The sequence below is a fragment of the Benincasa hispida genome, chromosome 10 (genome assembly GCF_027475165.1).
Source record: "Benincasa hispida cultivar pf3 chromosome 10, pf3_genome.v1.1, whole genome shotgun sequence".
NCBI classification, from domain to species: Eukaryota; Viridiplantae; Streptophyta; class Magnoliopsida; order Cucurbitales; family Cucurbitaceae; genus Benincasa; species Benincasa hispida.
Window position 1 is genome coordinate 31,476,063 of NC_143487.1, and position 27,328 is coordinate 31,503,390.

A 27,328-nucleotide genomic window follows, 5' to 3' on the forward strand; every position below is an offset into this window, starting at 1 on the left:
AAAGTGTAGGTGTGTTGTTGCGTTGATGAAAAAGAAGTAAATAAAGGCGGCGGATTTGAGAAAGATAGTTGTGTTGATAGATGCAATGAGTATGCGATGAACGGGTTGAGAAGGTCTTTTAGCTAGCGTTACTCAGGAATGCGTCAAAACTTGCGATCATGTTACAACCATGCACAGCAAGTCATTCCCAATGTAAATGTGATGCTTCTAAGTCTAGGACGCATGTGTTGAATGCAAAATGTCCATAGAGCTTATCCCTAAGTCTCTACTCTTGTCCTATGCATTGATGCAAATGCATGAAAGCAAGATGACTGCATACAATCATACCTTGTTGCTAAGATGCATGCAATGCATTAATAACAAATAGTGCTCATTCCTAAGTGCCTGTCTCCCGTTTATGTGTTCTAATCTGGTTCTTCCAAACCTAGATTCTGACCTGACCTTTCCAAGTCTAGATCCTGTCTTTAGACTACCCTCCCAAGTATCTCTAATAGACGAATGAAGCATACATAAACAAGATAATCTCTGCATTGCGCTCGACCAATGTAATCCTATGATCGCAATCTCTACATTGGTTAACGCATATTCTGCACAAAAATATAAAGATCAATTGCTCTAATGCATTGGACGCATGCGACCGCAATATTATAGAATTTATGCTTAATGGACGCTATTTATCATATTTCATCAACACAATCCAACATTGTTTAAGAACTTAGTAATATGATAATGTGCATTTATGCCCGTTATCAAAGATTGCTGGGAAGCGCTGTAAAAAGAGAGAGGGCTGACACTTGCGAAAGCAAGGATATTCTTATGGACAAAGTAGAGTAAAAAGACAGTGTAAAAGCCACGGGAAACAAGACATTGCTACCAGGCTTCTCATCCCTACTTTCCATTGTTGTTTTGTATTCTTACTATTTATAAAATGGAATTTTCATCTCAAGTTAAATCTCTTCATATTTCGCATGAGTAGCTAAATTTCCGAATGGGTTGAGAAGTACTTTGCTAGCATGACCTAAGATCTTCATTTTATGCGATCATTTTGTCTTATGTATGCATCGTTTACCCTTTAGAGATACTTGAGAGAGTAGTCTAAAGAAAGAACCTAGACTTGAGAGAGTCAGGTTAATATCTAAGCTTGAGAGAGTCAAATTAGAACCGCATAAGCAAGAGATAGAAACTTAAACATAAGTTATATTTGCTATCATGCATCACATGCACCCTAGAAATATGATATGATAGTATGCAGTCACCTTGTGTATGTATGTATCATTCATCATCACATAGACAAGAATAGAGGCTTAGACATAAGTCCTATCGACATTATCGTATACATCACATGCGTCCTAGAAATAGTAACTATGGCATTTGCATTGAGAGATGACATGCTGTTGTGTGTGTGTAGCATGATCGCATAACTTGAACGCAATCTTAGGAAGTGTTAGCTAGATCCCTTCTCAACCCGTTCATCGCATACTCATTGTATTCTTGATTTCATCAACTCTTTACACAAATCTGTCGCATAGGATTTATACTTAAACAAAAAACCAACCGACTTATTTGTTTTCCCCACCGCAAAGGAATCAATTTTACTATCGCATAGTATCTCAGTAGTCCCTATGTTCGACCCTGGACTTACCAAAAAACCTAGTGAGATTTATACTTGGGTTTTACTAGGAAAACTTGCATGTGCAACGCATAAATCATCATCACAATTATACACCATTATTTTATCACATTTACAACGCATCAAGTTTTTGGTGCCATTGCCGGTGACTACAGCAATACAACTGCATCCTATAGTCACTCATCTTCTCTTGAATGATTATAGAAGGATCACTACCCGTCACCAAATGCTCTAAGAATTTGATTGCAAATATTCCACAATCTAGGGACTCGTGTTGTGTGTTCATAGTAGTAGGTTGGGATATTTTCCAATAGGATGTTTCTTGTTCGACTTCCAACGTTTGAAGTCACAATAGTGAAGAAGTGATGGTAGGGTGTATGTTAATGGTTCAAGGTAAGACTCCAGCTTTTTCTTTAATGTCATGGATGGTAGTGAATCAAACACAAACAACCAACCTCTATTTAGGTCAAATGCAATCAACATCTAATGTTCACCAATGTTTGTTTCCGTACATAGAATCCACATCTAACCACTTGACGTCGAATTTATCCATGACATAATCTTTATACATTTCTTCTCCATCCTATACTACGACATCGTGCAATGTTGACTTGATTTATTTATATGCCCTATCTCGAGCATTTAGGTGACTACACAGTGAATTCAACATTAAAAACACGTAATAATCAACCAACGTAGTCCTATTCATAAGTGCAGTAGATGGTTACTATTATTCTAATTGGTAGGATGGTGAACTTGTTCATGCACATGTATGGTCGCATGTAAAATTTATCTTTTACGAACCAAAACTGAACTTTTAGGACTGCATCCAGAATAAGGTATATGTTAAGAGAGAAGAGTTCAATATATCTAATTGTAAAAATTGACAAAGATCGTAAACTTACGTCACACTTAACCCATGAACTTGGTTCAGTTAATTCCTGAGAAAAGGACTTGGATAATGGTTGAAATACATTTTCTCTAACCTCGTGGTCTGTATTCATATTGGCAATCCAATTCATCATTTTTGTAAATACAATAGGTGGAATCTTATGCACCAAGGAGTATTGAACCATCACTTTAAACAGTCTCGTAGGTAATCTAAGGAGAGAGTACTTAATCAATGGACAGTCTAAAGGAAGTTGTACCTTACTTTCTTTTTATTTTGTCATTTTCTTCTTTGGTTCAGTCGGAGCTGTGTAGTTGTCAATAGTCTTTCTCTTACGAGTGGTTTTTCGACTTTCAGCCATAACCTACATAAATATAACAAAATAGTGAACATGTTGAACAAAAAATATGAAGAAAGAGATTTTCCAATCACATAAGGATCATCCCAGTGAATCGAGATGTATGGTGTCAAACTGTGCGATAGGCGGTAGCTCCAGTAGACATTGTTTCTCAGAAGGTAGAGGTTCAAGTCCTCTCTACTCGTATCTAGAGGTGGATGGATAGTGGGAAAGGTAGCAGTTGAGGTATCAGGGTGAGAAATAGACGAGGATATGATATCAGGCTCTGTGGGTTGAAGAGTGATAAGTGAGGTCGTGATATCAGGCTCTGCGAGTGGAAGAGGAATGGGTGAGGTGGATGTATCAGGTTGTATAGGTAAGTTAAGTGACCGAGATAGAGGTGGGGTGGGTGACCTAGGTAAGGGCTGGATGGGTGATCAAGGTAGGGGTGAGATAGCTGACCTAGGTAGAGGTTGGGTGGGTGACCTAGGTAGAGGCTAGATAGGTGACCTATGTAGAGGTTGGATGGGTGACCGAGATAGAAGAGGGATAGGTGACCTAGTGGCATCGTGGCCTGTTTATGGAGTGGGTGATCTCGTCGCCTCAAACACCATGGAACCCTTTATAGACTGTAATAGAGACATAATGGCCGACAATTGTTCTTTGATTTTTCTTGTGTCTCCCTAGAGATTTGATACACGACCATACAAACTCAATATTGAACTATCAATACTTTGAAGGTATGGATATACAGAAAGATCAACATTGGCTCCCTCCCTGTGGCCTGAAACCTCAGGCTCAGGCTCAAAACACTTCTCCTCAGGCTCAGGACGTATGTGAACCACCAACACATCATGAAACATATCCTCGCTGGAGGGGGGGGGGGGGGAGGGGACTAAGTGGATTGGTGGATGTTTATGTCATCATCAGATTCACCGTCCCTTACTCCACCTTTGGCATTATCCTACTCATCATCATCCCCACCTTCTGAACTATCCTTCCCACTTGAACTATCGCTACTTCCTGAACTACTAGAGCTTCTCAAACTCTCAACGTCAGAATATACTTGTCTTATGACCCATCTATCAACTAGGGGTGTCCCGAAACTCCGTCTCAGCATCGGACATGACAGTACCCTCTTTGACTTTTGTCTGCATTAATAGTCCAACCCAATAAGATGGTTAATGTCAATTTAATAACCAAATAAATATATTATGGCTAGATTACACTTACATTTTGAGACTAAAAAATGTCTCTCGAGTGCTTTGAATGACATCGAGTGGGAGTATAACCACTGTAATATACGAGGTACAGTTACCTTGTTCTTTCGAGTGGCAACGTTCCCCATTACCGATCATAGGATCTTATACGCCCATACCTAAATATGAAACAACACATATTTATAACTATGTTAATGTTAAACCTAAGATAAACTTATATTAAGGAACATCTACTTGGAATGCTTGGGGAAATCCACACAATGAGTACTTCACAACACAATTTTTATTTTTTCTCACCTTCTCCTTGTATAGAACAACCTTATCATTCAATGAAATCTTTAAGGCGTCAAGTGTCCTCTCCCAAATAATTGTACCCTAATCTAGACTGTTGTAGTAATCTATGTCCTCAAAATCTTCAAATAAAGTATGATCGACTACACTCTTTTGCTTGTTCTTTCCCATCATTGCAAACTCTATGTAATACACTAGGGTGATTTTAACAGCATCATCGTCGTTTTCGAACTCCAAATTCTTGTATTATTTTTCTGGTAAATTCAGGTAGAATGCATTCGAAGTTGACCAATTACCAAATTACTTTGTTGCAAGTTCTTGTGAGGACTTCTCACTCTGAACAACTTGTGTAGGGGACTGCCACAAACAAGTAACCAACAAAAAATCTATTGGGGTTGATGCCCTAAATCTCGTGGGTTCTGTAGTTTGTCATTGTAATATACAAAAATTTTATTTATTTAATAAAATATAAGATACTTTATTCAATATTTAGTAGCATTAATCCACAAACCAATAAACTAACATCCAAGGTTATCTTCTATAGCTTAAAACATGTATATAAAGACATACAGGTGAATCATGTTTAAGTGATAACCTAGATAGTCTGTAGTAGATGGATAAGGCTGGGTATTTTATCCTGATAACACTATGAATACGACCCGCTTTGTAGATGTTACAATTGTTGTAAAGTGCCACAAATGATTTGATTCTCAACATTCATGTAGAGACATGTGAGTGGGGTTATTTAACAAAGGAGTTTGTATAAGATCGGACCATGAAATGGCTAGTCTTATTATATAACACCATTCATAATAGAGACTTACATTTCACCAAGATGACCATAGGTGACATGACCTAAATCCTAAGTAAGTTGTGAATTCCTGCCTATGAAGGCGGTTCTTTGATTTATATAGGTGAGAGTGGCCAGATCACTGACTCAATAAGCCAACTATTTTGGGGATACGTCTTATTAGGGAGCTGGGAACACAGCTACAAGACGAAATTCACTTCTTTCCGAACGTCTGAGTAAGTATATAAATTGTTCCCTTAAAGGTTGATTTCGGGGCTTGAACAATAGGGCGCCACACCCTCTCTTGGCTCGAGAGGGATTTGGTCATAGTTGGACTATGACTTACTGTTCACTAGATGGATTAATGGTACTTAAGGAGTTAGGTGTAACTATAGGGGCAAAACGATAATTTTGGCCCACCTGTACTTACGAGCATTTTGTGAAGGGTTATCGCACCGTTGATTGGTTATATCTAATGGACAAAGAAATATATCTGTAGTGCAAAAAGTGCAGCTGTCGGTCTTTAGTGGAGTGACTGGCAGTTAATGGATGTTGGGTAATTTAATTAATTATCTAAATACCATTGGAACTTCAATCTATAGGTTCATAAGGTCCCTTCTATAGCTCAACAAGGATTATTGATAATTAATCTTGGATTAATTTGAATTGTTCAAATTAATTGAGGGAATCAATTATATGTGATGTAATTAAATTAATTATATATATGACATAATTAATATAATGTATTTGATAATTATAATATAAAGTTTATTTGAAAGAAAATAAATATTTGAATATGATTCAAATATTAATTATATGGATTGGATTCATATAAATAAATTTAGCATAAATGGGATTTATATTACATACCACAAATGAGAGAAAAACCATAGGTTATATTGTATTTGATACAATATAAAACTATAGGTTATGTGTTATATATAATATAACATATAGTTATATATATATATATATATATATATAATATTCATCAAAATTAAAATTAATTTAATTTAATTTTAATTTTAAATTTAAAGGGAGGGAAACAACTTCCCTCCCCTTAGTTCTCTCTTGATCCCACATAGTGAGTGGGAAATGGGTGGTTTTACATAGGAAGCCAGAGTGTGAAACTTCTTCAGTCTTTTCTCCAAGAAAGAACTTATGTAATTTTTATCTAAAAGATTTCCCCTCTCTCAAACTCTCTCCCACTTTCAAAATTTTGCAAAGCCCACACCTCTTGCTATTCTCACCCTACCTTATGGAGAATATAGAAGAAATTCTCATAGTAGTGTCCCCATGAATTATTTGTAACTGGTTTGAGGTTTTCTTGTTTGTGGTCATTTGTGGAGAAGGGGATTTCGTGAAGATTTATGATCTTCAAGGGTATGTAACTTCTTCTCCTCTATTTCCTTCTTATGCATGCTGTAAGTTTTTCCAATTAATGCATAACTTCAGTTTAAATTCTGTAATTTTATTGTTTTATAAAAAAATTGGAAATTGGGCCAATCCCTGCTTCCTTTATGGAACTTCACAGTTCCTTTAATTGGTATTAGAGCTGTGGTTTTTTGTTTCAGTTTTCATTTTTTTCCATAATATTTTTACATAATTGGTGGGTTTTGCATTCTATATTTTATTCATATTGATGAATGTATGGAAGTAATGGTTTGTGATTATTGGATGTTTTTGGGATTGAATTCTTGATTTACAGCTTTTAATTTTACAATTTTGGTTTGTAAGGGCCCTTTGTTTTTTGGCATTATCTATTATAGAGTCTATAATTTCAATGTCCTGTATCGCTCGTGATTATTATGGTGGATTTTTGGAGAAAATGAGACCAAATTTGGAGGAATTTCCAAGGAATTCGCAATTGTAAAGTAGCTTCTGTACAGCAGCGTTGCAACGCTGTGCCCTAGCATTACGTTGCGAAGGGCGGAACAAATGATCTTTCTATAGCGTTGCAATGCTAGGTCACAGCATTGCAACCTCCGAAACGAACAGAACGAATGGGTTCGCACGCGGTTCGATTTGTGGCTTGACTGATGCGTGTCTGGTTCGCTTGGTTCGACCAGTTCATGGTCGGTTTGGGTGCTGGGCAATCCGATTCATGCGGTTCAAGACCCGGTTCGCTTGTTTTGAACCAGTTGACTATTATTTTTTGTAATAGTTAGATTTTTTTAATTATATAAATTACCATACGTGTTATATTGATTTAATTAATTGTTTAGGAGTCCAATCTCGGTCCAATAATGGTTTTTTAAATTATGCATATGATGTATGATTTATTTTATTTATATATTTATATGTCATAATGTATGCCATATAATAAAATTCCACTATAGGTTATGCATTATATATGCATCATTTATATTATAAATGTTATAATATATAGTTGCATGGTTTAAGTTATAGCATGCTCGTGCATCATATAATATGAATGTTATAATATATGGTTGCATGCACTAATAAGAGGCATTATTGAGAAAATACAAAGTGCAACACCATGTAGCAACCTCGTATCATCCTCAAACAAATAGCCAAGCGAAAATTTCCAATTGAGAAGTGAAAAGGATTCTAGAAAAGACGGTCAACTTAAAAAGAAAAGATTAGAGCTCCCATCTTAATGATGTGCTTTTGGCTTATAGAACCTCTTTTAAAACACTTATAGGAACAACCCCCTACAAAATTATATATGACAAAGAGTGCCATCTTCCTATAGAGGTTGAACATAAGGCATCTTTGGCGATAAAACAATGTAATTTGAATCTAGCTCAAGCTAAAGAGGAAATATTTTTAGAATTGCAACAATTAGAAGAATTGAGACGTAATGCTTATGAAAACTCAAAGATTTATAAAAAGAAAACCAAATTTGATGGAATATACAAGCATGCAACGGAAGCAAACAAAATCAATAAGCACTCTAATTACATTTAATTTGATGCTATTTCATAAATTCAAAAGAGGGTTTCAAGAAGAACATACCTTTGACGATTTCTCCCAAATCCAAGCTGCTCTTCACTCCAAATCGACAGTTGACCACCAAGAGATCTTCTTTACTATTCTCAGACTTGAATTTAAGTGGTGGAACTCGAATTTGAGTGAATTTTTTAAGGGAAAATCTAGGTTCGAGAGAGAGATGAAGATGAACTTCAGAAAACCATTTTCTTCAGCTAAATTCCATCATGTCTCTTCAATTCAGAGAGCTTTTATTCTTTTGCAGCATGCAAGCATTTCATAGCCAGAAGCTACTTCCATAATATTGTGGTATTTGTGTGTGCTGGTAGGAAGAACACCTCCTACTTGGAGGAAAGTGGGAAAAATCCACTTAGTTCATCTTCCAATTTCAAATTTTGATTTCATAATTCAATTATTAAAAAATTAATTAAAAATGATTTAACTAATTCATAATTAATCAAATCCAAAATATCAAAATCCAATTTCTTTAAATGAATTTAAAATTGGAATTTAATTTGATTTTTAATTAATTAAACATATTAAACTAATTAATTTAATTTAATTTCAAATATTAAATTAATCACACATCTAATGTTAAACATGAATCCTATTCATGTAATTAATATTTAAATCAATATTTAAATATTATAAACTCTCCAAATTTGTTTAATTTCAATAAATTAAATGTTAAATAATTATATCAAATATAATTGTACAAACTCTAATTCGAATTTGAACTTATCCAAATTCAAATCTTAATTTCAATTTGAAATTCATTTTGAACATTTCAAATTGATATCGTTCCAAATTCACTCAATTTAAGAATTCAAGGTGTTCATGTTTTACGAGCTAGTAGAGGGAGCTTATGGACGTACAGATCATGAGCTCCAACGATTAAGATTAATTGGCTAAAACTCTTTAGACCAAATTAATCAGTATTCGTTAACTATCAAGTCACACCACTATAGCTCGATAGTTGCACTCTTCTCACTGTAGATATATTTGTGTCCACATGATTTGACAATAACTAGTAAGTCTACCCTTCACACGTTTTTTGTAATACCGACTGGGTCAATGTGCTGTTTTACCTTTGATATTATGTCTTGTTCCTTAAATTTTAACTGATTCTCTAATGAACAATTGGTTTATGATCCAATCACTAAATCGAATCCCTCTCGAGCCAGAGAGAGGGTGGGGCCTCTTGTTCAAGACCTGGATTCAGTACTTAAGAGAACAACCTTACTTCTATACCTAAATTGGGTAGGCGTTAATTCCAGCTTGCACCATATGTCCCCAGCTATCTACCTGGTCTTACCCCTGAAATGGGAGGCTTATTGAGCCAACCCTCACCTATACAAATCTAAGGATAATTCCAAATAAAAAGGAGTTCATAGTTAGCTCAAGATTAAGATCGATTTACCTAGGTCATCTAAGCGAAATAGTCAGTCTTAAATAGTAAACAACGTTTATAAAGTAGGAATGACTTATTTCTTAGTCCGATCTTCTGCAAACTCATTGCATAGGACACCCCTACTTTTCTGAATTTAGATCACTTCATTTGTAGTATCTTTACAACAACTTTTAACAACTACAGAGTAGGTCGCATCCAATAGTGTTACCAGAATAAGGTACCCAACCTTAATCATGTACTATAGACTGTTTTGGCTATTTACTCGAACTTGATCCATCTCTATGTTTCTACATAAAGTTCAAGTATTCATATAATAGCCATGAATCTTAGTTTATTGGATTTAGACTTTTACGTATGCAATTTATAGAATCAATAATAAGTTTATTGATTATAGAATATGTTTAACTTTTACAAACTGCGAGTTTTAGGATATAAAACCCAACAAAATTTGTTCATGATAAAGGTTTGATAAGAAAGGACTTCAAAATAGGACAAAAATTATTTCTTTACAATTCCAAATTTCAATTGATGCCTGGAAAACTTAAGTCCAAATGGTTAGGTTCTTTTGAAATTACTAATGTTTTCTCTTATGGTGCAGTTGAAATCAAAAGTCTGAAACAGGAAAGACTTTCAATGTGAACGGACACAGGCTTAAGGTCCACAACGAAGGACATGTAAACTAAGTCCAATTGGACTTTCGTTTGACTAGTCCTTCGTACATTTGATCCCTCTCTTCACTAACGTCGAGCAAACAATACTAAAAATTTGCAACAATAGGACAACTTTTCTTTTTCACATTTTTTTCTTTCATATTTTTGTCTCCTTATTGTTTTTCCATTTTTTTGTTTTTGCATATTGATTCTTCCTTTTCTTTGTAGGTCATCTCAAGAAGAAAAAGGAAAACAAAACCAAAAGAAGGAATTCTCTCTCAAGCAAATAACGATCAATCCCAAAAACCAGGGAAGTTTCTCTCTACATCCCTTACTTTTTGTCCTTTAACATATTTGCATATTTTAAACATTGAGGACAATGTTCAATCTTTAAGTTGGGGGTGGGAAACATTGCATGTTTTTGACATTCTTTAATTAAATTTTTAGTTTAGAAAAAATGAGCCTTACTTAAAATTTTTGTTCTATAATGATATATAAATGCATATCTGGAACCCTTGAGCATCTAAGCTCGGGTTAGCTAGTTAGTTAGTTAATTGGATTTTGTGACTCTAGTTTGACATATCTTGATATATTTGAGGCTCTAGTACATTTTGATAACATAGTTTTGATTTTCTAAGAACATAACCATTGAATTTTTAATGCTCTAAAAGATTATTTTTTTATTCTTTACTCATTTTTCTTTGAGTGAATGAATGCACTAATACACACAATAAAAGAATCATATGCATTTTATTTTATGCATCATTTGATTTACACAATCTTTTGATTCTTATCAATGAAATTTTGATGACGCACTCCTTTAAGTAAAGATACAAACAAAAGTTTAGACCTTTTAAAAATTTTCTAACAAAAGTTTAAAACCATTTTCAAAAGAAATTTTTTTTCCCTTTAATTTCATAAAAAAAATAGAATACTTAGCATTTAGATTTATTTAGAATCTTAAAACTTTTAGAAATGTCATGTCTACTTAATTTTCTTTATCACCCCTGTTGGGGATGATGCCCTTAACTCTCATTGGGTCTTGTAATTTGTAAACATAGTTTTGAACAAACGCTTGTGATGTAATAATATATGATATTTTCTTCACTTTTGTCTATGGAACATTGGATGTTTTAATTGCTTTACCACAAACCAATAAACTATGATCCCTGATTGTCATTTTTAACTTAAGCATGTATGTGGAGACATACATGTGGATCATGTTGGGGTTGATGCTCTAAAGTCTTGTGTCCTGTAGTTTGTAAACTATTTGTATGAATGTTTATATTGTATAATATATGATATTTACTTTATATCTTGTTTTTGCTCAGTTGTATGTTTTATTTTCTTTACCACAAACCAATAAACATAAAATCCCTGGTTATTTGTATGTAACTTAAGCATGTATGTGGTGACATACAAGTGGATCATGTTTTAAGTGATAACAAAAATGGTCTGTAGTATATGGATATAAGAGGGAAACCTTATCCTGGTAATGTTATGGATGCAGCCCGCTTTATGGAATGGTCATAAAAGTTGTGACTTATCACAGATGGTCTGATCCTGATCATTCGTGTAGGGGACATGCGAGCGGGGGCGTCCTATACAAAGAGTTTGTATAAGACCTAACTACGAAGTGTTAACATCTCGTTATATAATACCATTAATGACAGAGACTTTACTTCACTAGGATAACCATAGGTAACATGACCTCAATCCTGAGTGAGTTAGGAACTCCTGCCATTGAGGGCAGTTCTTTGATTGGTATGGGTGCAAGTGGCCAGGTCATCGATTCAAACCTACCATTTTGGGGATTCGTCTGATTTGGGAGCTAGGAACTCAGCTACACAAGATGGAATTCACTCCTTCCCCAAAGCAGGGGCAAGTATCAGATAGCTCCCTTAAGGGCTGATTCCAGGGCTTGAACGATGTGGTGCCACACACATTCTCTTAGCTCGAGAGGTGTTCACACATAGTTGGACTATGTTGTATTGTTCATTAGAGGAATTAGTGGTACTTAAGGAGTGAGATATAATTACAGAGGCAAAACGGTATATTGGCCTAGCTGTACTTATGAGTATCTGTGAAGGGTCATCGTACTCATAGTTGGTTATATCCGATGGACACAGAAATATATATGTGGTAAGAAGGGTTCAGCTGTTGGTCTTTAGTGGAATGCCTGGAAGTTAACGGATGGTGGATCTCGTGGTTAAAGAGTTTAGTCAACTATTCAAGGACCATTGGAGCTTCGAGCCACATGTCCATTAGGTCCCCTAGGTAGCTTGGATAAAGTCGAGAATCAGTATTTGGGCCAGTTTGAAATGTTCAAATTGACAAGAGGGAGTTCAATTATATTGATATAATTGAACTGGTTAATTATATATGATATAATTGGCTAAATGTATGAGATACATTATTTTGGAGGAAATTGGATATAAATATGATTTATATCAAGTGGAGGAGAAATTACTATAGTAGATATGTGATATCAAATTATAGGTAAGAATATAATATGATTATATTCATTAATTATTAAGATGGTTAATTATGAGATAATTGGCCATTTTATTCTCCTCAATCGTGCGTTAGTGGGAGCAGCCGCATTCGGTTATGGTAACCGATGAATAAAATGAAAATTATTTTCATTTAGCAAAAAAAAAAAAAAAGTTCGAAAAAGTCGCAATCGGTGTGAAAACGTAAACGATCGCCTAGCTTGAGAGCCTATACGATAGTATCTCATCGTCTAAACGATCGCACATTAGCGTCTAAACGATCGCACGCCTTTCCCTAAATGATCGCTTAGCTTTCCTAAACGATCGTATAACGTGTTGCATTTTCTAAACGATCGTCCACCTTTTATTAAACGATTGCTTAATAGAACCTACACGATCGTGTAGATTCATCTAGACGATAAGCATCCCTGCTATACGATAGCTCTTTCTCTCCCACTTGTTTATCGTCTACACGATCTATCTTTTCTCCGACCTCTACCAAATTCACCAAAGACTACACTTTGGATTCTCACTCTGAGAATACCAAGAGCTCCAACTGGTGGTTTCGTCTCCGCTTCTTACTTGTTCGTGGTTGTTCGTGTTGCTACTGTTCGTGTAGACGATCATGCTGTCGTAGCCGACTGGTTTGCTAGGCGATAGAGTTTGCGTAGAGGTTCTTCTGCTGCTTCTTCAGTTTGACATTTGAAGAGAGTCTTCAACTGGTATGAGAACTCTTTCCTTTGTATTTTATTTATCAAAGCATGCCATTAATTAGTTTTTATTTTCATAACTATCTGTTAGAATGTATGTGTTATATTTCGGTCACAATGAAATCGGAAAGATCCGAACACGCTCATGGATGCTCTTCATTAAAAGTTCCTTCAATTGGTATTAGAGCTAGGTTTTGATATTCCAATTTCATTGTTGTAACAAATTACATATACGTTCTTGGTGGGCGCATGTCTGCTATGTTTAATCGTTAAATTGTCGTGGATGTGTGGATTAATGGAGTTTTCTGGGATGTTAGCCTCGGTTTGATTTAATTCTTTTACATTTTTCAGTTGATTGTAAAAGGCCCCTGTATTTTTGGGCATTATTAATCGTTATCGAGTCTATGATTCAAAGGCAGTTTGAATCTTGAGTCATTCGTGAAGAAGATCGGAGCAAGGGTTGCAGTTCTTCTAGGAAGGAGACGATCAAGGGTTGATCGGGTCATGTAGACGATAGGATGCTTACGTATCGTTTAACGCACGCACGCATTAGACGATCGTCTAGCTCAACAAGTTTCATCGCTTAATAACTGACTAAACGATCGCTTAGCAATGCACAGTAAATCGTTTACCTTTTACCACGTTAAGCGATCTCCTAGACGATTAGGCTTCGCAGCCTCGTTGTCGTCTAAGTGATCGTTTAGCTTTTGTGCCTATCATCTAGTATGTGCTGGGTGATCGTTTACCTTCGGCGTTTACTAAACAATGGAGTCCTCCTGGTGGTTCAAGACCTGGTTCGCATGTGAATCGGATCGCTCGATGGAAAATGTAATATATAGGGTTATTTCATTTTGGTTTTTTGTAAAGGCTCATCCCGGTCCATTAATCCTTAGTTTATTACATGTGATGTAAGAGCATGCTCATGCATCATATAATATAAGATTTATATTTAGAGGTGTTCAAAAAACCCGATGACCCAAAAAAACCGACCAACCCAACCCAACCCGTGGGTTGGGTTATCAACTCATTTGGATTGGGTTGGGTTCAAATAAATGAAAACTTTATGAGTTGGGTTGGTTCATGGAACACCTAATATAACCTGAACCAACTCGAATTTATTATTAACTTTAAAATATATTTTTTTATTACTTATAACACAATTATTTATACATATGTTAATTTTAATTTTTTTTAATTTCAATATTTTTTGAATAATTTATTCTTCAACAACTCTTAAAAGTAGTTTCGTTGCACTTTAGAAAGAAAATTTTCACTATATAAACTTAAATTGAGTTGTTAATCTTATTTCAATATATCAAAATAATTAAATTAGATTTTTAGATATTTACATTTTGCTTCTTTTTAAAACAAAATTTTAAATAAATGATCCGATTAACCCGAACCAACCCAACCTAAATATTTCATGGTTGGGTTGGGTTGGGTTCATTTTTTAATAAGGGTTATTTGGGTTGAAAAAAATTTACAACCCGAACAATTGGGTGAGTCTAAAAAGTCTTTCAACCCAACCCAACCTAACCCATGAACACCTCTAGTTATATTTATGCATGCATAAAATGCATTGACATGCATCATCTTTATATTATAATTATTATAGTATAAGGGTAAACGATGTTTTTCTTGGTTATTACGCGTATATATAAAAGTTATGTATAGTAATGATCAGGCATTGCATGAAGCATGACACATAGTTTACTTTATAAATGTTATAAACACTTGTTGTGCGCAATGGTGCTTTAATTGTTTCTTTTTAAAAGTTAAAGAGAAATTAGAACTAAAAGAAATAAGAAAGACATGCATGCTCACTTAGGTTTAATTCATGGTTTTAAAGTGTTAGAAACTTGAATCACATAGACCTAAGATCATGGTTCTGATATGATTAGCAATCCTAAGGCTTTAATCTTTTAATCAGTTTAATAGGATTAAATTGACTAATAGAAGGTTAAAGTGTAGCAAATCTATCTATAAGGGACCTTTTGTCTAAGGCGGGTTTTGTCTAGGCTGGGGTATTTAAGTTGACGTAAACGTAACACCCCTACCTGGGAACTTACTTGGAAAGGTGAATTAAATAGATTTGATGCATGCATGCAAGTTAAGGACAATCCATTAAAGTGTTTAAATGTGACTACTTGAACTTGTTCATATTTCATAGACAAACGTTGTTTATGAGAGGGAATTAAAAAGACGATTTAGACTAAAATCAGTAGCCGAATTGTCTAGGTTAATGAACCCCTAGGTAGAACATTCAGTGGGAGGTACTTGGGGCATGAGATGCTTCACTTAAACCTTTCACATTTCTCCTAAATAGTCCACACCGTGAGATCTACCCTCGGCCTTGAGACACCTGTCCCCTTAACGAATGGTGTTTGGGTAGGTCAATATCAAGGTGGATGGAGAGAGTGTTCATAGTAAGTGGGAGTGAGAAGTGGGACAGCATATCCCTCGGTCTCCCTCGTTAGGTTGAATAAAGTTATTGCGCATCGCCTCGAGGCACCCTGGGAGTTTCCCCCTAAAGAATCGCAGTTTTGCGCGTTTCTTTATTTGATCTTCTATAAAAGGATAAGGTAACTTAGTCTCTTGTCCTAATCTGCTTCTTTCCTACGGTGGGCTCATTAGGGCGAGACTCTGGCACCGAAAGCGAGGGGTCACACTTAAGCGAAATTGTTAAAGGTTAATAGTTCTGGATCGAAAAATGGTGGCTGTTAAGTTCCGTTCCAAGAGTTGGTTCTGCCTAATGGTTGAGAATGTCTCATCCCAGCGAAAGGGCATCTGATCACCCCAACGGTGACGTTTTTCCTGCCTCATTGGGGCATCATTGCAAAATAGAAGTCTTTCACGTAGGGTACTTGAAAATGTTTTGCAAAACTAATTGGTTAAAAGTGGTTTGGCAAAATCTAATAAAGTTTTGTTCGTATTTTCAGCAACAAGTTTTTCAAAATGGCAACAGACATGTTAGCTTTGCTTAGTACCAAAAAATTAACTGGCGACAATTTTTCGACATGGAAACACATGATCACGATGATCCTAATCATCGAGGATCTAATGTTCGCTCTTACGGAGGTATGTCCTCTATTCCAGCTCCAAATGTCGCTCGAAATGTTCGAGAGGCATACGAGCGATGGACACGGGTGAATGAGAAGGCCCAAGCCTACATCTTGGCAAGTCTTTCTGAAGTCTTGGCCAAGAAACATGAGCCTATAGTCTCAGCGCGTGAGATCATGGAGTCCCTACGGGGGATGTTTGGATAACCGTCTGAACAACCTATGCATGAGGCTCTTAAATATATATTCAACTCCAAAATTGAAGAAGGCACCTCTGTTCGTGAACATGTGCTTAACATGATGGTCCACTTCAATGTGACGGAGTTGAATGGGTCCACCATCGATGAGGGCAGCCAGGTTAACATAATCCTGCATTCTTTGCCAGAGAGCTTCCTGCACTTTGTTAGTAATTTGATTCTTAACAAAGTGAAATATAACCTTACAACTCTCTACAACGATTGAAAAGTAAGGAAAAGTAAGGAAAGGAAGAAGAGTGAGGAAAATGATGCTTCATCTTCCAAGACGTTCCATAGAGGTTTGACCTTAGAAATGAAGCCAACATCTTCTACTTCTAACTCTACTCTAAAATTAGAGGGGATAAACTTTAAACCTACATTTTTCCGTTTTCCTTCTTAGATTCTAATTTCTTCAAATCTAAATTTTTAATGAATTTTTAAATTCACAAAACCTCAACTCCTTTATCAAATAAACCTAAAATTTCTTATCTGATCAAAAATTTAATCCAAACAACTTAAAATTTCAAAATAATTAATTTTAGTCTACCTAAAACTCAGGATGATACGATTCTTCTTTAAGGTATTTTGTTTTCTCAAATCGTTCTTGTATGCTTAACCTATTTTTTTTATTTAATTTTGTGAAATTCTCTATCCAAATTCAAAATAAAAAGCAATAAAACACTTCCCGCATTGGGATTCAATTCCTTTAATTAGTATCAAAGCCCAATTGTTGTTTTGATATTGTTTTAGATTGTAATTTAAAATTGAAATGGTGGGTACTAATTTTTTTTTTCTATACATGTGTGATGTATGGTTTTAAAATTTGGTTTACATAATAGATGTTTGTGGATTTTGGCATTTGGATTTAAAATTTACTTTGATTCGATCAATGTAAAGCCGGTCGTTTTGGGTAAATTGTTTGTAAATCAAGTCTTATAAGTCCATGTCATTCGTGGTATTTTTTCTGTGAAAAAGAGCCAAAGTAGAGGTGAAAATCGGAATTCGAATGGTAGATCCAAGAGGGTTATCTGCATGGTACTGCTGTATGACATCTTTTATGCGTCATAAAAGCTTATTATCTGGCTGTATTGTTTGTACGTCATGGATTCCTAGATAGAGCAGCTTTTTCTGGACGTGAATGATGTGGAAGTTAGCTGAAAATTAGGGTTTTGGAACCCTAATTTGAGAAGATCATGGCAAAATATTTACCATGAAGATAGGAAATTTTAAATAATAATAATAATTATTATTATTATTTATTCTATAAATGCCAAAATCAAATCTATTGTTGTTTTTTAAACTTAATAATGTATTGGATGTATATATTAAATTATTTTAATTTATATATTGTATAAAATATGTCATATAGATTAAAATCCCATCATAAGTTAAATCGGACATGCATCATTTTTAATATAATTGTTATATTTATTGTTTAAAAATTTACCTAAGGTACATGATTATTACTATATAGTTTTCATTATTTGTAATATAAGAGTCATAATATGTAATTAATGAAAATTATATGCATTATAATTAATCTACATTTTTCATTAAATGCTTAATGTAAGAGTTATGTTATGTATGTTAATTAAAATAAATATGCAGGATATGTGATATTTATTAATTAGATTATAATATTTTATATTTATTTAATAAGATATCATGAAATACATGATGTATGATATTACTTAGAAAATATAAATGTTTTATTTGATTAATGCTATTAGAATGCATGTTATAGGTTTTAATCATTCATTAAATATAGTAGTTATAGGTTAAAGAATTAGTTATTAATATCTATAATATAGAGTTGCATGCAAACATAAGGTTCTTATTTTTTTTTATAAAAAAAAAACTTATTTAAAATTTGACAATTAGATTTTATGTCTAAAACATTTCTAATATGAGTAGAAATAAGTTAACATTTTATTTTATTTTTACTAGGATTAAAAAGAAAAAGTAAAAGAATAATTTATACAATGTTTGTCTATAAGGGACTTATGTCTAAGGAAGATGTTATCTAGGATTGGAGTATTTAAATTGATTGAAAGGGAACATCCCTGCCAAGAAACCGACCTGGTAGGTGAATTAGTCAAATATTTTACATGCATGCAATAAATGATTAAAATCTATTAAAATAATTAATAAATAATAATCATATATTGTTAACTATTCAATATAAGTTTCATATTGGGAAAATTAACAATGATTTAGATAAATTGATTAGCTAGATTTACATCAGTAATAAATCCTAGCTTTTAAAACACTTAGTAGGAGGGAAAAAATGTATACGATATGTCGTTTTTCATCTCACATTCTCCATACAAAGCTCACGTTGTGAGATCCATGCTCAGCCTTGTGATGCCCTGGGCACATCCTCCCTTAGGAAGGTGTTTGCATGGGTCAATACTAAGGTGAATGAAGAAAGTGTTTATAGTAAGTAAGAGAAGGATATATGACAACACATCCCATGGTGTCTTTCATAAGTTTGTAATTTTTTTTCGTGCTCAACCTGGCGGCGCCTTAGAAGCATCCTCCTTATGAAGGTGTTTGCATGGAAAGAGACAATGCAAATTCCAGAAATGTATAAGATCACTATAGTTTTTGCATCAATATTCCTGCTTTGAGATAGGACTATAGGGTTGAAAATGAAGGGTTACACTAACAGGAAAACATTAAGCAAGTCAGTGGTTTCTTGACCAAATCAATAATAACTAATTATTATAGAAATAAAAGTTTTTATGGTGTAATAATTGGTTAAGAATGTCTTAATTCAGTGAAAGAGTAACTGTACACCCCGATGTCAGACTTATTCTAAATACTAATGTATCATTGCAAAATTAGATGATATTAGGAATCATTAAAAATTTGCTGAATTTTATTGGATTAAATGAGTTATGCAAAACATCTAATACAGATAATTTTCCTTGTTCAACATACTTAGAATAATGACTAGCACTATAATATCTTTTGCCAACAAGTTAGTCGGTGAAAATTACACAACTTAGAAGAATACAATAAATACAGTGTTGGTCATCGACGACCTCAAATTTGTCCTGACGGAGGAATGTCCTCTAGTCCCTAGATGTAACACATCACAAAACATTTGTGATACCTATGACAGATGGACTAAGGTTAATGACAAGGCCAGTGTCTATATGCAAGCTTAACTAAAGTCTTAGCCAAAAAACATGAGACCCTGGTCATCACACGTGAGATTAGGGAATCGTTGCGTGAAATGTTTGGACAAAAGTCCACTCAACTTAAGCACGATGCTCTCACGTACATTTTCAATGCCAGGGTGAATGACAGATCGCCTATTAGAGGGTATGTCCTTAACATAATGGTCCACTTCAACGTGGTCGAGATGAACGAGGCTGTCATAGACGAGTCCAACTAGGTAATCTTTCTTCTAGAGTATCTTTCGAAGAGTTTCCTATAGTTTTGTAGCAATGCTTTTATGAACAAAATAGAATACAACCTTACCACTCTTCTCAATGAGCTTCATACTTACGAGTTCTTGATGAAAGTTACACAACATAGGGAGGCAAAATTTGTTAGTTCCTCAAAACATTTTCACAGGGGTTTGACCTCTAAAACTAAGTCTACATCTTCTTCCTTTGGTTCTAAAATATGAAAGAAGAAGAAAGGTGAAAAGGGGAATGAAGCTACCTTTACTACTACTGCCTAGAAAGGTAAGAAAGCCGAGGTTGCAAAGGAAACCTGTTTTCATTACAACTAAGATGGGCACTGAAAAAGGAATTGCCCCAAGATTTGGTTGAGAAGAAGCAAGCCAAAGAAGGTAAATGCGACTTACTTGTCTTGAAAACTTGCTTAGTGGAGAATGATGACTCTTCGAGGATAATTGACTTAGGAGCCACTAACCACGTTTGTTCTTTACAGGGAATTAGCTCCTCATGGCAACTAGAGGTTGGAGCTAACTATGCGGGTCGGGACAGGGCTGGTCATCATAGCTATTGTAGTGGGGAGCTTGAAATTACTTTTTCATATATCATATTTATTGTTAGACAATATATATGTCATTCATAGATTAAAATGAACTCGTTTTCTGTAAAAGATCTTTTAGAACAATGTTTATTTTTAGAGATGTAATTGATATTTGTTCTACAACTTTAGAAAGTAATTTATCAAATGTTCAAAAATGCTGAAATACTGAAATGTTCAAAAATGCAACAACACAAAACAAAAGACAAAAAATTTCTCCAAAAGAAAATACCTATCTTGGCATATAAGACAGGATCACACCCCACCGCCCCTCCCAGATTACCCTCTGGGGTTCAACATCAACATAATCACATCATACATACAGAACAAAGTTCACTGGTTCCCAACACTTAATACTAATCCCTAGCATGAACACATATACGTATAGGCATTATAAGTAACCACCTAAATTTCTCTTTATCTTGAATTTGACTGGCGTTCTTGAGTGGAAAAGCAGCAATATAGTTATCCTCTGGGGAGATGACCACTACCTAGTGAGGAGGAAGATAAAAAAAATGAGTGAGCTACTAGCCCAGTAAGTGACTAATAAATCATAAATAACATGCTTAAAACGGAAAACTACCAAGAAAACTCATACTTATAACTTTTTAAAACATAACATAGCCTAAATCATAGTTTAACATGATCCTTAATTGATAGAGAACCCTTTTTTGCTCAATCCCTCAACGTCAAACCTTAGTTGTTGTGGAGTATTCACAACCAACGTCAACTCTACCTATGTGCATGTGGTAACAACTACGTACCATCATACCTTAGGTACTATTGCTCAGATACCTTTTCAAGTCATTTAGTATCGAGCTTAATGATAACTTGTAGAAATACAGGTTATTTATACTGTTTTATTTAGATATTACGGCTAAAAGAAAGAAAAGTTGCATCAATAGTATAGAAATTGGCTAAGAAATGCGAAAATTATAAAATGTCGTCAATACACCAACTAACACCATTGCGATGGTAGAATAGAATGTTTCAGTTTCTGTTTTGCGGGAAATCAGTCATTGCATGCGTTCATGGTTCAAAAGCAAAATAAGCAACGCATCTATGTCGCATTGCGCCCATAAATCGAGAACGAAAAAGATGATCAACGCAATGACGGTGCATGCGACAATCGATCAAGAGCTCTAGCGATCAACGCAAGTTCAACCATTTGCGGTAATAAAAAACAACACCGCATGCAGCGTAGATCGAAGATGTAAAGAGCAACGCATTTGCGGAGGATTCTGACAAATGTACAGCTTTCAGTTGTGCATTTCTGACGGATTGATTGCGTAACAGAAAGAATATTCACTCCGCCATTTTAGGAACTACCATAACTATACAGTGGGGATCAAAAAGTCAAAAAGCCAAGCTTCTCCTATAAATAGCTTCTGCAAATTCACTGAAAGATATACATGAATACATAGAGACGTGCATATACTAATTCTGAGAGAGAGACTGGTCTGAAGCGACTTACAGAGTAGATCCAGGCGAACCATGAGACAAGGCTGAGAAGTGAGTCTCCGAGCAGAGAATCCTTCCAATTCCCGTAGTTGAAGCTCTGTGTGAAGGTATTCTACCAGGAAAGCAAGCCTGGGAGGGAAGCTTTCCTCTCCATTACTTCCACACGCCGGCAAGCACAACCTTCATTCAGGATCTGTGTCAAGACGTTGACACTCCTTCTGTATTTGTTTCTACTCTCTATTTCATCATCTGTATTCACCTTTTCTAATCTTTCATTCACACCATGTATCAGATGCTTAATCTTAGTATTAAATGTTATGATAATTTCCACTGTCATCTCTCTGTCTCTTTCTGTACATCCATAATCCATTTTCTCCATGACGTATTCTTAATCCCATGGGTAAATAGCAAGAATTAAGCGAGTAAGTTAATTGTGTTAAGGAAATAATTAAGTTTAGCTAAAGTATGCTCGACGACATCTTCACCTGTGAGAGCAGAAGTGAAGGTGTTATTCCGCCTATCAAGAGAAGGTTGGAAGAATGCATTAACTAAAGCAATAAGTATTTCTAAAGATAGAAACAACCTTGCGTTCATCACATTCATCCTTGTTTCACCATAGAGATATGGGAACGCGGCCGATCATCGAGAGGTGTACACTAAGGGAAAGTGGAACCTTAGTTGGGTCTTTAACACAATTGACAAACTTGTGATGTTTTTACTATTTACTCTCTTCTCTTTCTGCTTCATTCATAAAGACTTGCCATCGCATACATCGAATCTTTGTACAACTTCACAGTTAATTCTCGACCTCAGTATCGTGTATCATGTATCTTATATCGTGTATCATATTAGTTTAGGATTTATTTTATTAATGCATTTTTAATTTCACCGCAATTTACATTTCCGTATAAACCCACATTCTTTATTCATTATAAAAACCGGTCGCATGTATCACATAAGTAACGCATCAATGAAAACAATCCTTGTGTTCGACCTCGAATTATTCTGAGAAACTTGCATTGGAATTATACTTGGTTTCAGCGCAAGGAAACTTGTAACAATCACTACTATATCGCATACTATGAACATATCATTAACAACACATATATTTAGAAGTAGTATCGCATAAAATTCTCTTTATCGCAAAGTGCTTGAGCACATATTTAGCACATCATTCCTCTCATCCATAAGCCATGCGTTAGAGTAGATGAAGAGATTAACTTAGCAGTAGTGTGCATAAGCGATAACACAGTATAACATTCCATTTCTACCGTTAGAAGTTTATGGCACCATTGCTGGGGACATAAGCTTGTAGCACATTATCTATCATCACAGTGCATGCATAAGATGGAATCCATTTTTTATCGTTACAAGTTTATGGCACCATTGTCGGGGACATGTGCTTGTAGCACATTATCTATCATCACTGCATGCATAAGATGGAATCCATTTCTATCGTAACAAGTTTATGGCATCGTTGTTGGGGACATGAGCTTGTAGCACATTATCTATCATCACTGCATGCATAAGATGGAATCCATTTCTATCGTAACAAGTTTATGGCATCGTTGTTGGGGACGTGAGCTTGTAGCACATTATCTATCATCACAGTGCATGAATAACAAGGAATTAAATTTCATGTCAACAAGTATATGGCACAGTTGCCGGGGATCGAACCCGGGTCAACCGCGTGGCAGGTGGGAATACTCACCACATACTACAACAATAAAATGGTATAGTACTACAACATAAAATTTAATTCATTAAAAACATGTACCTTTGAAAGCATAGTATCATGAAACATAAGCTTAACATTTTTAACATATAAACATGATTTCTAATGCATGCTTCATGAGCATTAAGAGCATAAATACTCAAACATGCTTTCATAAACTTCTTAATGATAGGCATGCGTTAAAAGAGCTAGTTTGCTTGGAAACATTCTTTAAAAGTAAGCTAGCATGAGTTTGAACTTGAAGTAAAACATGAGTTTGCTAGCATGAGTTTGGACTTGAAGTAAAACATGAGTTTACTAAAACATTTGGAAAACAATTCATCTTTGTCACTCATAGCCTTGGACATTCCTCCTAGGGTTTATAAGCTTTTCCTATTGGTATTAATCCTGTGGGCATGAACAACTGATGACATGCAGAAATGCCTTTTACTTAGAATTATGAGGGCTGTTAAGCAGAATATGCAGCAATTATGTTAGGAATTCACAAAAAATTGAGCTTGCGGCATTCAACATTAAGAATCTTAGCTAACCCAATATTATACGTTATTATGCACTCAATGTTCTATTTTTGTAGCTAACACAAGAAGTGGACGCAAACGCGCAATTGAACCACCACATAGACGACTGCATGCAGAGAAAACTCCATTGCAAAGGTGAATGCATTCGATCAACGCATGGATATTGCGGTAATCAGCCACATGCATCCATCGCATGGGAGTTGTGCTCGTTAAGCGATTGCAGTCATCATGTAGAGTTGCGATATTAAGTGAATGCGGCCACTACATGATTGCGGCTACACGATAACGCATGGTAAAGGGATCAACGCAAGGTTGGTGGAATGAATGCATCAACGCATCTACCTTAAGAAAAAACAAAAGATGATGTTGATATTTCACCTACCACGCCATTGGTAGCAGAGGTTTAGAAAGAACTAAACACAATGAATGTCAGAATCAGAGCAATCCATTAATGTTGTCGACAATCCAGGCTCTATATAAAGAAGCCAATGAGCAGAATTCCAACTTGTCTGGGGATTACCCCTGTAACCCAGGGTTTTTCCTGCGACCCAGACAAATGCGTGAGAAGATGCTTGAGAGTTCTTCACCTCTTTCATCCATTCCGAGTGATGATCGAAGCCTTCAACTGAGCTAGATCTTGAGAGAGTCAGCTCCTCCGCCCATCCATGGCATCACCGGCAGCCTTGACGCGCATCCGCTGAAAGCAAGTCATTGCTTCCAGCCGGTCATTTCATTTTCCTTTTTTTTCTTATATTGTATTATATGACATTTTGTGATTAAGGAATCAATAAAATTTGTTTTCAATGCATTTCTATATTTCCTTCGATTCCATCTCCATCTTCTTTACTTAGCATCTTTAATTTTCATTGCATCACTTAGTGAGATTGCAAGAGTATCGCATACTTAGTCATGTGGATTAGGGATATGAAGCATGTAGCAAACCACCGAGAGGTGAGCATTGCTTGAGTGTGTGAGTAAACCTTATTTTCTTAGTGTGAAGCTGTAGCAATGCCTGTCTATAGGCCAACGCAATGCTTGTCTATGAGTAAAGTCAACAACAATAAACTACCTGGGAGGGTAAGTGGTTGGTCGCATTAAGCAATGTAGGCATTGTTCACTAGAGATAGGAATAATCTTATGTCAGCAAAGTTCATGCGGTTACCTTATTCTATGAGCGCATCATTCATCATCTAGGCATACTTGAGGGAGTAGTCTAAAACCTAAATCTAAGACTCGAGAAAGTGGATTGGAACGCATAGGCAAGAATGGGGAACTTAAGGATATGTTCCGTTTGCTATCACACAGCGTATGCGCCCTACATATAGGATATTGCATGCGTCTAGGAAGTAGGATACGGTGGTATGCGGCTAGCACACTCATACAGTGAGAGCTCGTGAGTGGGTTATAGAGGTTTAGGCAGGCATAGGCTTCCCAACAATATCGTAGATACACCGCATACGTCTTAGAGTTAGGCTGAAGTGTGTGTAGCATGATTACATGGCTTGCGTTGACTAAGGTTGCCCTTGCAGTCACTATTAAGGGTTGCAATGAAGACATCTCCGAATTTTATCTACTTTCCCATTCATTTGTTTCATGTCAAGAGTTGTCGTGTCTCTACCTCTCATGCATATTCTCATTGCGTTGTCTGTTACTTCGGAGTAGGAGTAGGGTTAGTTTAGAAACCTCTCATCCATTCTTTTAATCAAACCACCGCATGCACATTACCTCATTCACCCAGCTACAAGTTCCTGTGTTCGACCTCGGATCACCCGAGAAACTTGCGTTCGTGTTATACTTGGCGTGAGAACAAGAAAACTTGTGACAAGATGCATGGTCATCACATACATTCATTAACGCATAGTCATTCCAACGCATGACCATCAACGTATAACTTAAGAACATGCATTGCATATTGCATCCAAGGGATTTTATCTATCGAGTATATTGACATCTAATTTCCCGCCACCAAGTTTTTGGCGCCGTTGCTGGGGACTTGGCAGCTAATTGTTTGTTGAGTTTTGTGTCTCTGCAGGTAACCTTTTTATCTTGGGAGTATTGTAGCTTGTGCGACCAAGCTGCAAACAATATTGAAGTGTAGGCGATGCGCCGAAAGCCAATATTGACCCCAAGGTAAAAGGGCAATCAGTCGCAAGAGCTTAAGATAGTTCTAAGCACATGGTGCCCAACATGCGCCCAACAATTGTCAAAAGTTCCAAAGGTCAGGGCATGCTCCTTGACCCAAGCAGTTGAGAGAAATCTCCTGCATGGAAGACTCCTTGGGGTGACAACACTTCTATTTTTCCAGAGACATCTTCTACTCTATCTTTAACTTGCTTTCTTAGACTAGGTTGTCTTTTTTATTTATTTTTATTGTTATTTTGGATATATGGCTACTTCCTTAGTTGTGGTGCAATTGTACCTTGCAGGTGCAACAATAAGTCTCCTCGGTGCACAGTTCAATGGAAGAATTCCTTTCATCCTTCAACGCATGGCTTCGATCGCATGGATTCCAATGCATAATCGCATGCGTTGTTTCACCTAAGGTTCTTTTCTTGTTATCTTGGATGCCTTATCCTTTTGAAATTCTTTCTTTCCCGATTGCATTGTTTTGCAATGTTTCTATGATGGTACGCATAATTCACCGCATCTTCTAATTAATCAACGCAAGGTGTTCCTCACTTTTATTAGCTTCTTCAAAATTTTAAAATCTTATGTTTTATTTTGTGCAAACCTTTGTTCAAACGTTTATTACCGCATTCCTGTTGATTTTGTTTTTAGCTTTGCGGTGCGAACGCTGCCAACCTCTAAGTTTGGGGGTGGCAACGGTCTTGGAGAATTTCGTTCATTGCTTTGCGATCATTTGCAAAAAAAAAATAAAAAAGTGAAGAGAATTTTTTAGAATAATAACTCCACTGTCAATGAAATAGGGAAACCCATGT